At 60.7% G+C, this 11571-nt stretch overlaps 1 protein-coding gene across 1 annotated transcript in view; it reads left to right on the forward strand.

Annotated features, from left to right (window-relative positions):
* The first annotated feature begins 2668 nt into the window (after positions 1 to 2668).
* The window catches only part of ZBTB21 (zinc finger and BTB domain containing 21), a 14045-nt gene continuing 5142 nt past the window's right edge, over positions 2669 to 11571 (forward strand). The window contains exon 1 of the mRNA XM_032865289.1: positions 2669 to 2768. The gene's annotated coding sequence lies outside the window, so the exon portion shown is untranslated. The remainder of the gene's footprint in view (positions 2769 to 11571) is intronic.

The following is an 11571-nucleotide window of genomic DNA, read 5'->3' on the forward strand; positions in this document are numbered from 1 at the left end:
CAGCAGGACAAGGACAGGGAAGGGTCAACAAGCTTAAGGTAGGACAGAAAAAAAAAAAAAAAAAGGTTGCACACCCTCTGCAGGTCAGGCACCATGCTAGGCTCTGGGCGGGCAGTCATGAAGAGCTCGCTGCGGGCTGGTAGGGTCCTGGCAGGCAAATCCAAGAGAGTATTCCCAAGTGGTAGCACAAGCTATGTGAGGAGCACCAAACCCAGAATGACACTGATGAGGGGAGGGAGGAGGTGGGGGAATCCCCGCCCGTCCCTCAGCACCCCCCCCCAGGGGGCAGTAACCTAGCCTCTGGGATGAACTGATCAAGGTCAGAGGCAGGGGTCTGGTCTGTGATGGTGGCAGTGCTGTGGAAGGGGGAGAGGGCAACACACAAGACAGAGGCAAGAGACAGAGCGTGACTTGTTTGGGGGGAGCCCTGGGGGGCAGAGAGGGGACTAAAGGGGCGGGGGGGGCATCAGTCTGCTGGGTCGGGTCCCATACATGGAGTCTGAATGCCAGCCTTAGAGCAACCGAGAGCCGTCAAAAACCTGAGCACGGGAGCGACGTGGGATCTTTCGCTTTTTAAAAAGGTCACTTGGATTGCAAAGGGAGGGGTAGATTAGAAGGGAAACGTCGGGAAGCCGTTGGGGAAAGTGGTTACGGCATGACAGAAGCGTTCAGGAGGCAGAGAGCCCTGATTTGGTGACAGGCTGCACCCTGGGCCTGAGGAGGGAGCAGAAGTGGTGCCCAAGTTCCGGGCTGGGCCACACGGACTGCCATCCCCGGGACGGATGGGACTGCAGGGCCTTAGTGTAACTACAGGGCCCCGTTCGGAGCCTCAGGAGACCCAACGTGGGAGGCCGGAGGTGGGCAGAGGAGCCAGCCAAGGAGGCGGAGAGCGGAAGGTCGGACAACAGGTAGAGACTGTGAGAGATGGAGGCATCGGTGAAACCAGCGGGTCTGAAGGAGGAATTGGTAGAGACCACAAACCCAGGAGGTCAGCTGAAAGGCTGCGGTTCCTGCTGGGTCTGTGGGTGGGTCCGGGGCAGTGATGCATCGAGGGCAAAGGCCTGATGACATGGCTTGGAGACACCAACATGTGTCTTCCCGAGCCACCTAGAAAGGAAGGTACGCTGGGAGGGATGGCTTCTGGCATTTGGTACTGAAAGAACCTGGCTTCTAGCTCTGGCTCTTGCCTCGCAGCTGGAACTGGTTTCCCAGCCACGAAATGGGGATAAGGGTGTGCGCTGGCCCAGACGAATCCCAGGGGACCCCAAAACGCCTGGCCCTGGGAAAGACTCCCAGTCATCCTTGCCTTCTGCCTTCTTTTGAGTACAAAGCCCCTTTTCTGCTTTACCACCATCCAGTGCAATACAGAAACACACTTCCTGGAAGTGCAACGACACTAAGAGAAAATTCCCAGGTGCCAGGTTCTTGCTCTGAAATTCAGAGTTCTCTTAAATAAGTCAGTGAAACAGTTGGCAATAAAGCTATTATACCGGAACGTGTTAGCTTTTATCAACCTAACGCGAGATGATTTGTTGCACACGCTCCCCAAACGTGTCATCAATGATTTCAGCCAGGGTCATGTGCATAAACTCGTTTAGGAAATCAAACTGGGGGTGCCTGGCAGGCGGAGTACAGCCCGTGACTCTCCATCCCAGGGTTGGGGGTTCTAGCTTTACTACTTAAAAATAAAATCTTAAAAATATGAAAGACAAATTTAAAAATGACACTAAAAAATTAATGGACATTTGAAAAGCATTCACCCCGATTACAATCTGTCCTGTGGAAGGCAGCCTGCTCGGCCTGGCAGTGCCCTGCGCACGGGCTCGGGGGGTGGGGGGACACATGGCGGGGACACACGGCGGGGCCAGGCGCAGCCGGTCCGCGGTGAGCGCCGGCAGCGTGACCGTGTCGCGTGTCCCCGCACGCTTTGGGCCGAAGTGGGTCTGTGGTGCTCGCAAGCGCGCGCGGCCTGGGAGCCACCGGACGAGAAGGAACATCGGAGAGGGCGGTGCCGGCGACAGAAGGCGCAGGCTGCGTGGGGCCGCGCGCTGACCCGGCCGCCGCCCCGACCGTCCGCGCACGACGGACCGCGAGCCCCGTCCCCGCCGCCCGCTCTCCGGGTCCTTCCAGGACGGCCCCTGCGGCGGGAGGCCATGTGGGCGCGGGAGATCAGGTCTCTCAGACCCGCACCCCGTGCACCCCCGGGGAAGGCCCGCGAGCGCCCCGCACCGACGCCCCGCGCCAGAGGGCTGATCCCCGAGGGGCGTGCGGGGGCGCCGCCGGGTAGCGCGGACCGGGAGGGTCGGACCACCGCGCCGAGCCGCCCCGCGCACCCCCGCAGGAGACGCGAGCCCCGCTGACCACCGAGGCCGCGGGCCAGGGGGCGCTGCGACGGCGCGGGGCGGCGGCGGCGGCGGGGGCGGGCGCGCGGAGGACGCGGGCGCACGCGGACGCCAGGCGGAAGGCGCGCGCGGGGCGCGGAAGGACGCGGACGCCGACGGCGCTCCCGTCAGGCCCGCCCTCGCCCGCCCCCGGCGCGGCGCCCCGCCCTCGCCCCGGCGCCCCGCCCTCGCCCCGCCCCCCGGACGGCCGGCGCCCAATCACGGCGCCGCGCACGTGACGAGCGCTGCCTGCGATGACCTCATCCCTGGTGTGGGATGACGTCAAATTCAAGATGGATGGAATCACAGCGGCAGCGGCGGCTGCGGCGCGCGCGAGCCGAGTGTGAGCGGAAAGGGGCCCGGCGTCTGCCTCGGGGCTGGAGACCGGTGAGTAACTGTCACGCCCCTCGCCCTAGGAGAACTGCGGGGCCCCGTGGGAGGCCACAGCCTCCTCGCAAAACGCGGCCTTTCCTGACGTAACTCTGAGGTGATTTCTCTCCTCTTTTTTCTCTCCACCAGCGGGTTGCGGGCTCCGAGCGCTTCTGCGCGTGCGCGGGGTCCGGGCTCTCACCGAGCATGCCCCAGGCTCCCACGTAGCCGATTGTGCCTTCATACTGCGCATGCTCCTTGCCCGCACTTGGCCTCGCCCTCGCCAGTGCGCACGCTCCGTCCCCGGCTGGTCTTCCCTCGCCCGGCCAGGTGCCCCCCTGGGCGGGACGCCGCGACCTCGGCGCGAGCTTGTGCGCCGGGCGGTAGGGACGCCTTCCGGCCGGGGGCGCGTGCTCCAGTCCGCTGCGGGCGTGGGGGCGCGCCGGCGACGGGGTGGGGTGTGCGGAAGCTGTGGGGCAGCGGGGACCCCGCACCTGCCGCCGCCTGCTCCCCGTCGCCCCTCGGTCCCTACCCGCAGCCGCAGGCGAAACCCGGCCGCAGCCCAAGTTGACTTCACGGGCCCCGCCCCCGCCCGCCTCCCCGCCGGCCCCTTGCCGGACGCGTGGCCCCGCAGCGCGCCCCTTTCCCTGCGGAACCCCTGGAGGCCCCAGCGCCCGGACTCCCCGCCGCTGGCCGCGGGCCTCGGTGCGGGGCTGTGGCCGGCTCCCCACTGGGAGTCTGCGGCCGCGGGCGCTGGGGAGGGCGTGGGTGGGGACCAGCGGTTCTGGGCACCCCGCGCAGGGACCTCCGACGGCGGGAGCCCCGGGGGGTTTCGTGGGCCGCTGGCCGCCCGGACCGCTCTTCTCGAACAGCTTCAGCGGCTGTGAAGGATCGCGGCCCGGGGAAGCCCCTCGGCCCCAGCGCTGCGCCCCGGTCGCGCCGCACCGCCAGCCTGGGGCTGCGTGCTTGGAGAATGCCGCTGGAGCAGCACGTGGACGCCGGGTGTTTTCGGAGACCGGCTGTCCCTCGGGTCGCCACAGGGCGGGCCGGGGGCGCAGAGGTCCATCCGCCCCCGCTCGGTGCAGCATCCCGGGGTCCCTCCGTGCGGCGGCCGGGCGCGCTGCGCGCCGCGGGCATCCGAGGGCATCGGCGGGTCACCGTAGTGCAGCAGTGCTCACAATGAGCGCCGGGAGCCATCAGCCGGCCGCCTGCGCGCCGGGCTCGCGGGGCACAGCGGGCTCACCGACCTGGGGCCGCTCATTGACAGTCACTCTTAAATCCTTTCTGCTCGTCCCCTCCAGTGTCTGATTGTCATTACTTCCAAATTTAAGCCCTCCCGGATCCGGTGCTAGAAAGAAGGTGGAGATGTGGGGTGTTGGTGTGCTTAGTCATTCGCTCACGTAGCACGGGCTCCGGAACGTGGGGAGGAGATCAGCCCAGACTTCAGGGAACCTAGCAGTGTTCGCGGCCAGCGATGCTGCGTGTGTAACCAGAGAGCGTTCTTGGGAGTCTCGGGGTGAGCAGGAGGTGACGGAAGGGACTTCGGGTTGTCCCCAGACCCAGCACGGATGAGGGGAGCTGGTTCACAGGCGAGGTTTGCCAGGCTGTGCTGATGGGCTAGAGAGGAAAGAGGTTTCCGGTTTGGGGGAGCTGGTGGCTGGCACCACACCTGACCAAATAAGGAATGTGTGAGGACAGCAGATGTGGGGTACGCGTGAGGGAAGCGGGCCCAGTGCTGCCCTGGGCCTGTGGCGTTGGCTGGGCTGGCCGTGCTCAGTGGGCCCCTGCGGGCCAGGAGACGTGGAAGCAGAGATGCAGACGTGGGCGTCGCCGTCCCGCAGACCTGCCGCCCCAGGAGCCCCTGCAGAAGGCAGAGCTGCCGCCGAGCTCCCTCACAGACGCCGCGGCGGGGAAGGTGAGCAGGGGCAGGGCTTGAACCGGGAGCTACTCCTTTCTCTGCTGACCCAGCAGATACTTGCAGGCCCGCGCCAAGCACCGGGGACACACAGGGGAAAGTGAGCGCGCTTCCTTTCGAGGGCTGTCACGAGGGAGGTCGACGGAAAAGCAGGTCCCTCAAAACAGTTGTGCCATTCCTGCAGACCGGTGGCGGGAGTACTGTGGTGGTGCACCTAGGACTGAGCCATTGGCTGGGGGCGCCACAGGGAGAGCTTTGCAGGGACAGTGACCTTCGAGCCGGCTCTTCCTGTAGAGGTTGGCCAGAGGAAGGTAAGAGAGGCATGGCAGGTGCTGGACGTGGTGTACGGGCTCGTGGGGTAGACGGCAAGGAGCGTCCACGGAGGGCGGAAAGATGCCATGACCAGACTGTGAAGAGGCGGGTACGCCAGTCTGTGGAGTTTGGATTTTATCCAGGAAGTAATGGAAAATGAGTGTAGTGCTCGAAAAGGCCGGGATGGGGCCAGCGCTACTTGAGGAGAAACAAGTGGAAGGCCTCATCTCCACCCTGCATTCAGCCGGATCATCAGACGACGGAAACGTCCGCGAGTACGTATTGTGCAAGATGCCGCGGGGGACGTTGTGAGGAGTGTCAGGAGACCTTAAGGAGACTCTCAGTCCTCGCGCAGTCGACAGCTCCGCTGCGGTCAAACCGCAGATTCCCACGGCACGGGAGGGCCGCGGCACCAGCGTTGGAAGGTGCTGGCTCGCTGCTAACTGAAGGGGTCCCGCAACATCTCTTGGCTAGCCAGGCGGCCAGAGCGGCGCCCCAGACCGCGGGCTTACCAGAAGCGTATTCGCTCCCGGGAGCCTATCCAGGGCCCGGCATGGGCCGGGTTGGCTTCTGCAGCCTGTCGTGGCTCACAGAGGACCATCTTCCCTGTCGTCCTGTGCTTGGCCCTCTGTGTGCTGCTGTCCTCCTCTCCTGTGGTAGGGACCCCAGTCAGATTCAGGCACACCCTAAAGTCCTCATTAAAAGCGATGATGCCTTTAAAGATTCTGTCTAAATATGTTTGTATTCTTTTTTCTTTTTTTTAAGATTTTATTTGACATAGAGACAGCGCATGCCTGTGCATGAGTGGGGGAGAGGGGCAGAGGGAAAGGGAAGATTAGGCTCCCCGCTGAGCAGGGCACCCAATGTGGGGCTCCATCCCAGGACCCCGAAATCATGACCCCAGCTAAAGGCAGATGCTTAGCCGACTGAGCCACCCAGGCGCCCCTAAATACTCTTGCATTCTGACATGCCAGGGAAGGGGGGTGGTTAGGGCTTCAGCATGTGATGGGGTGTGGAGAGGGGGGGACACAGTCCAGCCCATGGCAGAAGGCTTACTGGGGGGACTGGACTGGAGCTGAGCTTTGAAGGATGATCAGTGTTCAGCTGAGTGGAGCACTGGAGAATGGTAGATGAGGCCTCAGACATTCAAGATCCGGTAGTGGGAGACGCAGGACACTCGGGTGTGTCCCAGAAATGCAGCATCTGAAGCAGGAAGTCACGAGGGACTGATGAAGGGAAAGAAAATTTATCGTTTGTGGGGTTTTTTTTAAGATTTTATTTATTTATTTGACAGACAGAGATCACAAGTAGGCAGAGAGGCAGGCAGAGAGAGAGGGGGAAGCAGGCTCCCTGCTGAGCAGAAAGCCCGAAGTGGGGCTCGATCCCAGGACCCTGAGACCATGACCTGAGCCGAAGGCAGAGGCTTTAACCCACTGAGCCACCCAGGCGCCCTGGGAAAGAAAATTTAAATAGTAGTTTGTGACCAGATTCACAGACGTGTGGCGTCTATGCTTTTAAATTTTTGTATTTTAACCTAACGGAGAACCATGTTCTCATTATTTCTTTTTGACCCAGCTGTTAGCGCTCAGCTAAAATATCACATCGAGGCATTTCCTAAGCATTCTCTCCAAACCCCCAGTTTCTGGGCAGTTACAGCACCCTGTGTATTTTCATTATAGCACGGCCTGAAGTTACCTTTGTCGTTTCTTTTCTTGTTCATTATCTCATTTACCACTAGAATTGGGGAGCCTTGTCTCTTTTGTGCGTCCCGTATTTCAGGCTTGTCTAGCCGTGCCTTGCACATAATAAGAGCTCAATAAATGAGTTGAATTCATAGGTATTCCCTAGTGCGCACGTCCAGTGGATGCTTGGAGCTTTGTTTTAGGAAGGCCTGTCCCGTGGCAGGATTGTAAAGGATGGACTTGGAGAGCATGGCAGGAAGAATGAGTAACACTTGGAAAGGTATCGGTTAGGGTCCTTTAATAACAAGAACAGAAACAGGCTAGCTTGAGCAGAACAGGGAGTTGATGACTGAGACAGAAGGCTGCTCCTGAGGTTTAAGGAAAAGCTAGAGAATTGGGCCAGGAAGCACGGAAGCCAAGGTAACGGGCAGGAGTCAGCACGGCGGGCACCGGCTGGCTGCATTTTCAGACCCATCTTCCGGGGAGAAAGTTTGTGGTCTGTGTGGCTTTGGTTGTGTGCCTGCCCCTAACCTAGGACAGCGCCGCTCAGCAGATGTCCTCCCGGGACACGGGTAGATCCGCCAGAGCCACACGAGAGAGGCAGCTCTGCGAATCCCGGTGCCTGGGGCGGGCGGAGCTATGTCACAACAGAGCACACCCGAAACTGAAGCCAGCCCCTCAGGAGAGGCTGAACACGGGGTGACGCAGGACCCAAGAGGCTGACACTCCTGCCCGGGGGGGATGGGACTGAGGAAGGCTGGCTCCGAAATCTGAGAAGTGGTAGGCGAAGTCTGCGTTGTCCCCAGTGAGTGATCAGACCTGACTTAGAGCAGCACTTCTTGTCTCCTTCGAATAACGAAGTCGGGGGAGCGTCAGGCCTGGATCCAGATGTGAGGGTTTGGGGGATCGGTGTGCGTGTGCTCCAAGTCACGTGGGTGCTTTGTTTTCCGACGAGGTGTTGGCTTTGTGACGAGCTCCCCCTTTTCGGTGGTGTGACGGCTGGGACTGTCTGCACTGTCCAACGTTCCCAAGGGTGGCGTGTGTGGAGTTCGGTTTTAGGCTCATGTTCTGGAAGTAAGCAGACGTTTTCCTGTGGAAGTAAGTGGTGCCACGGGTTTTCTGGGCCGGTCTTGGAGCAAGTCTGACTCCCAGTGTGCCTTAGCTCTGACACCGGCCTGAGTTTTACTCTCCAAAGCTTGAAAGTCAGTGACGTTATCTTGGTCCCTTCCCATCTCCCTTCTTGGGCCCCTCATTTACCTCCCGGTGCCCTTTTTATCCCAGTGCTTAGCTGTGCTTGGTTTTTTTCTGCACATGTCACTGGAATGCTCTGTGTTCCTAAACTGTCTACCTTCCCTCCATCCCCTAAAAAATCTTAGTTCCTGATGTAACATCGGTGTAAAGAGGAAATCATTTGCATTCAATTAATTTCTATTAAGATACGAATCCCTGCTTCTCTTGGCATTTAGTACCTGAGGAATTTGATATATAATAAGTTGGTATAAAATAATTTTGGTATAAAATTGGTATAAAATAACTTTCTGCGGTTCAGTGGCGAAGGGCTTCATGGCTGTGCTTGGGAGTTGGAACCGGGGGCCCGCGTAAGCATTTAGTAGGAGTTTCCAAGCCCCGGTGCCATCGGATGTGTGTTTCTGAAAGGGATCTGTCGTGGGAGTGGAAGAATGGACCTTCACTGTTGCAGGAGTCCAGTGAGCGGTGAGTCCCGAGTCTTCCCTGATGTCCCCGCCGCGCGCTCACCCACCGTCCCACCAAAGTCCGCGCGCTCGTAGCATCGTCTGTATCCATCATCCTGGCTGACGTGTGTGTCTGTCCTGCCGCCGCGGCGTGTGCGGCTGGACGACCGGCAGCCGGCCCGCCCCCTCCTGTCCCACCACCAGCGTCTCTTACGATGGATAACACCCGGGACCAGAAACCTCCGGGAGAGGAAGGACGGAACACGCGCCCGCCGTGTGGGAGGCGCTGCGTACACGAGCTGGCAGGCGCCGCGCGTCGTGCTCCCCGCGAAAGTCCTGTGTGGCGAGTAGGGTTCGCCCGGCTGACAGGCTGAGGAGCTACGACTCGGAGGGGTCGAGTGATCTTACCCGGTTGCGCACCTAATAGGGGACAGAGCCGGGACTCGAGACAAACACCGAACTGAAGGTCTTCTCCGTGGAGCTGTGAGGTCTGCGAGTTGCTAACCGTAAAGATTCTCCTTTTGAAACTTCAGGAAACAGCGTGAGATGGGAAGGATTCAGGCCGAGCCGGGCAGATCTGTGTGCACGGGGGTGCGGGCGGCCGCACGCCGGGCCGCTGTCAGTCTGGCTTTCCTGGGGGGTTTCCGCTGAGCTCTTTCTGTCCGTCGTCAGCGGCTCTCCGGTCCGCATGTCACCCACTTTCCTCTTCAGAGCGCCGGGGGCTCTCACTATGACTACGGCGACAGCAGGGACTCTGCCCCGATGAGTCAGGTGGAGATGAGCAATGGAAAAGGGGTGGGGGGCGGGCTCGGGGGCAACACGCACTTCGGGTGAGGGCGGCTCGGCCTGCGGTGCGCGGGCTCCTGCAGGTCCCAGGTCCCGGTATTCGTCGTTAAAACAGGTGAGAATCGGGGGTTTCACGAGCCGGTTCGCCACAGCCGCGGCCCCTGGCCTGAGTCTTGCTTCGCCGCTTGCCTTCGATGGGACCTTGAACAAGTCACTTGACCCTCTGGCCCCGGGTGTCTCATCTCTGTAGTGATCCTGGTGCGTGCCTGCGAGGGTGGCCGGAGCGCTCGGCGCGGGGGTGAGGATGGCGGCGGCGGTGCGTGGTCGAGGAGGCGCCCGCGTGGCCGCAGGTGCCGGATGGCAGTTGGCGCCGGGCCGAGCGTCACGGGCGCCACTGTGGCGTCACCCGCACCCGCGTGTCCGGAATCTGACGGGCTTGGCCCCCCTCCGAGCAGGCCGTCTCGCTGAGGACTCTGAGCGGAGCCAAATGAGTCGCCTTAAGCAGTTTTCAGGGACAGCGACGATTTCCCATACAGCCCACCTCTGAGTGACTGATTTTTCCCCAATTCCCAAATGTCTTCATTCAAAGACTACGGGAGCCCGGGGTCCCAGGGACTAGAAGCAGTGGTTCAGAACGCAGGCAGGGGCCACGGGAGCTTGAGGAAGGCAGGAGGAGGAAGCTTCTCTGAAGCGCTGTTTGGGTACACGGCAGGAGGCTGCGGGCGACACGTGCGGTCGCGTGTGCTCCGTGCCAGGGCCGCGGCGGTCCTCATGGTGTCGTCCTCACACACCCCCTTCACCCGCACTTGTGTCTCCAGGTGTCCTGTGTGTCTTCGTTTGGAGTCCCCCGAGAGCCGACCCCGAGCCATGGGTTCAGAGTCGGTGTTCATCTGCGAGGTGATCCCGGGAAGCACAGGAAAGGTGGCAGGGAGAGAAGCAAGAAGGGGGTCCCGGAAAGAGTACGTTATCGAAGGGCGCCTGGGTGGCTCAGTGGGTTAAGCCTCTGCCTCCGGCTCAGGTCATGATCTCAGGGTCCTGGGATCGAGCCCCACATCAGGCTCTCTGCTCAGCAGGGAACCTGCTTCCTCCTCTCTCTCTGCCTGCCTCTCTGCCTGCTTGTGATCTCTGTCAGATAAATAAATAAAATATTTTAAAAGGGGGGGGGTGTTAAAAAAAAAAAGCGTATGTTATGGAGCAGGTGCCTGCTCACATTTAGACACCAAGCCGAATTCCTGAAAGAGAGCTGGACCAGTTTCCCCCCCAAGCTTCATGGCAATTAAGGACACCCTTCCAGCGGTTCCAGTACAATCTTAGAGCTCTCGTTAATGCCTCACCTTCTTACCCACTCAGGTCAGTCCATTAGAAATCCAGATAACTGCCTTGGCCTCCCCTGCCACCTCGGTCCAGGTACCACCGGGTCATTGTGGCTGGCTGGATGGGTGCGGTAGACTCCTGGCTGGTCTGGACCGCAGTCCTGCCTCAGTTGCCGTGTTGCTGCAGGCATAGCTGGTCTCCCAGCTTCCACCGTCCCCTGCCTGCTACGATCCATTCTCAGCATCGCAGATAGAATGATCCTTTAGAAACATAGTTCGGGTCCTTGTCATTTTCCTGCCAGACTCTTCCAGCGACTGCCCGTTTCACCTGCGGGGGAGAGCTCGGTTTTCCTGTGCTCCCTCAGCCCCACAGCGTCTTAGCGGCTCCTGTTCCAGCCCTGCCCTGACGGGCTCTTCCCTCCGCGTGCAGTGCTCGTCCCTTGGGATTCTCGTGGCCCCTTGTCTTCTCCAGACCTTCTCGAGTGGCATTCTGTGGAGTGAGAGAACCTGCGAAGGTCTGGTACAGCTTGCAGTGTGTCGTTGGCGTAAGTCCTGTGTCCCCGTTCGCGCCTCCCCAGAGCATCGTGCAGTCGCTGCTGCTCTCCCTGTTTGCAGTGGGGGACCCCGAGCCTCCGAGTCGGCTAGCCCACAGCGCGACATCCCAACCCTCTTGACCCCGGCTCACGGGAGGGAGTAGGAGCACGGTGCGCGCTCGCGCGTGTGGACGTGAGCACGTGTGACTGGGACTGACATGTCACGGGGTCTCAGCCTCCCTGTGTTTGAGGCCTTCTGACATTTTCCACTCCGTCCTAGTCAGTTTATGATTTTAATTGCTGGTTTCTAACCGCTCAACTGAAGGAGACCCTTTCTGAACAGCACTTGTCCGTGCTGTTAACGCTGCATCTGCGGCTTTCTCCTGTGGCGGCACCGGGACTGGGTCTCTCGCAGCGGTACCGCTCTGAACGGCCGGGCTGTAACTGGGGCGTCACGAGTTGCTTGCTTCTCTGCTGGCCTCTGGGAAGGATGATAGGGCGAGCATGAGTAAATGCGCGCTCCTGGAGCCACGTAGCAGGATTGAGGGGAGTTAAAATGGCTAACGGAAAAGGAAGGACAAAGGTCTCT

Source organism: Lontra canadensis, unplaced genomic scaffold, assembly GCF_010015895.1.
Source record: "Lontra canadensis isolate GAN:19392208 unplaced genomic scaffold, GSC_riverotter_1.0 scaffold29, whole genome shotgun sequence".
NCBI classification, from domain to species: Eukaryota; Metazoa; Chordata; class Mammalia; order Carnivora; family Mustelidae; genus Lontra; species Lontra canadensis.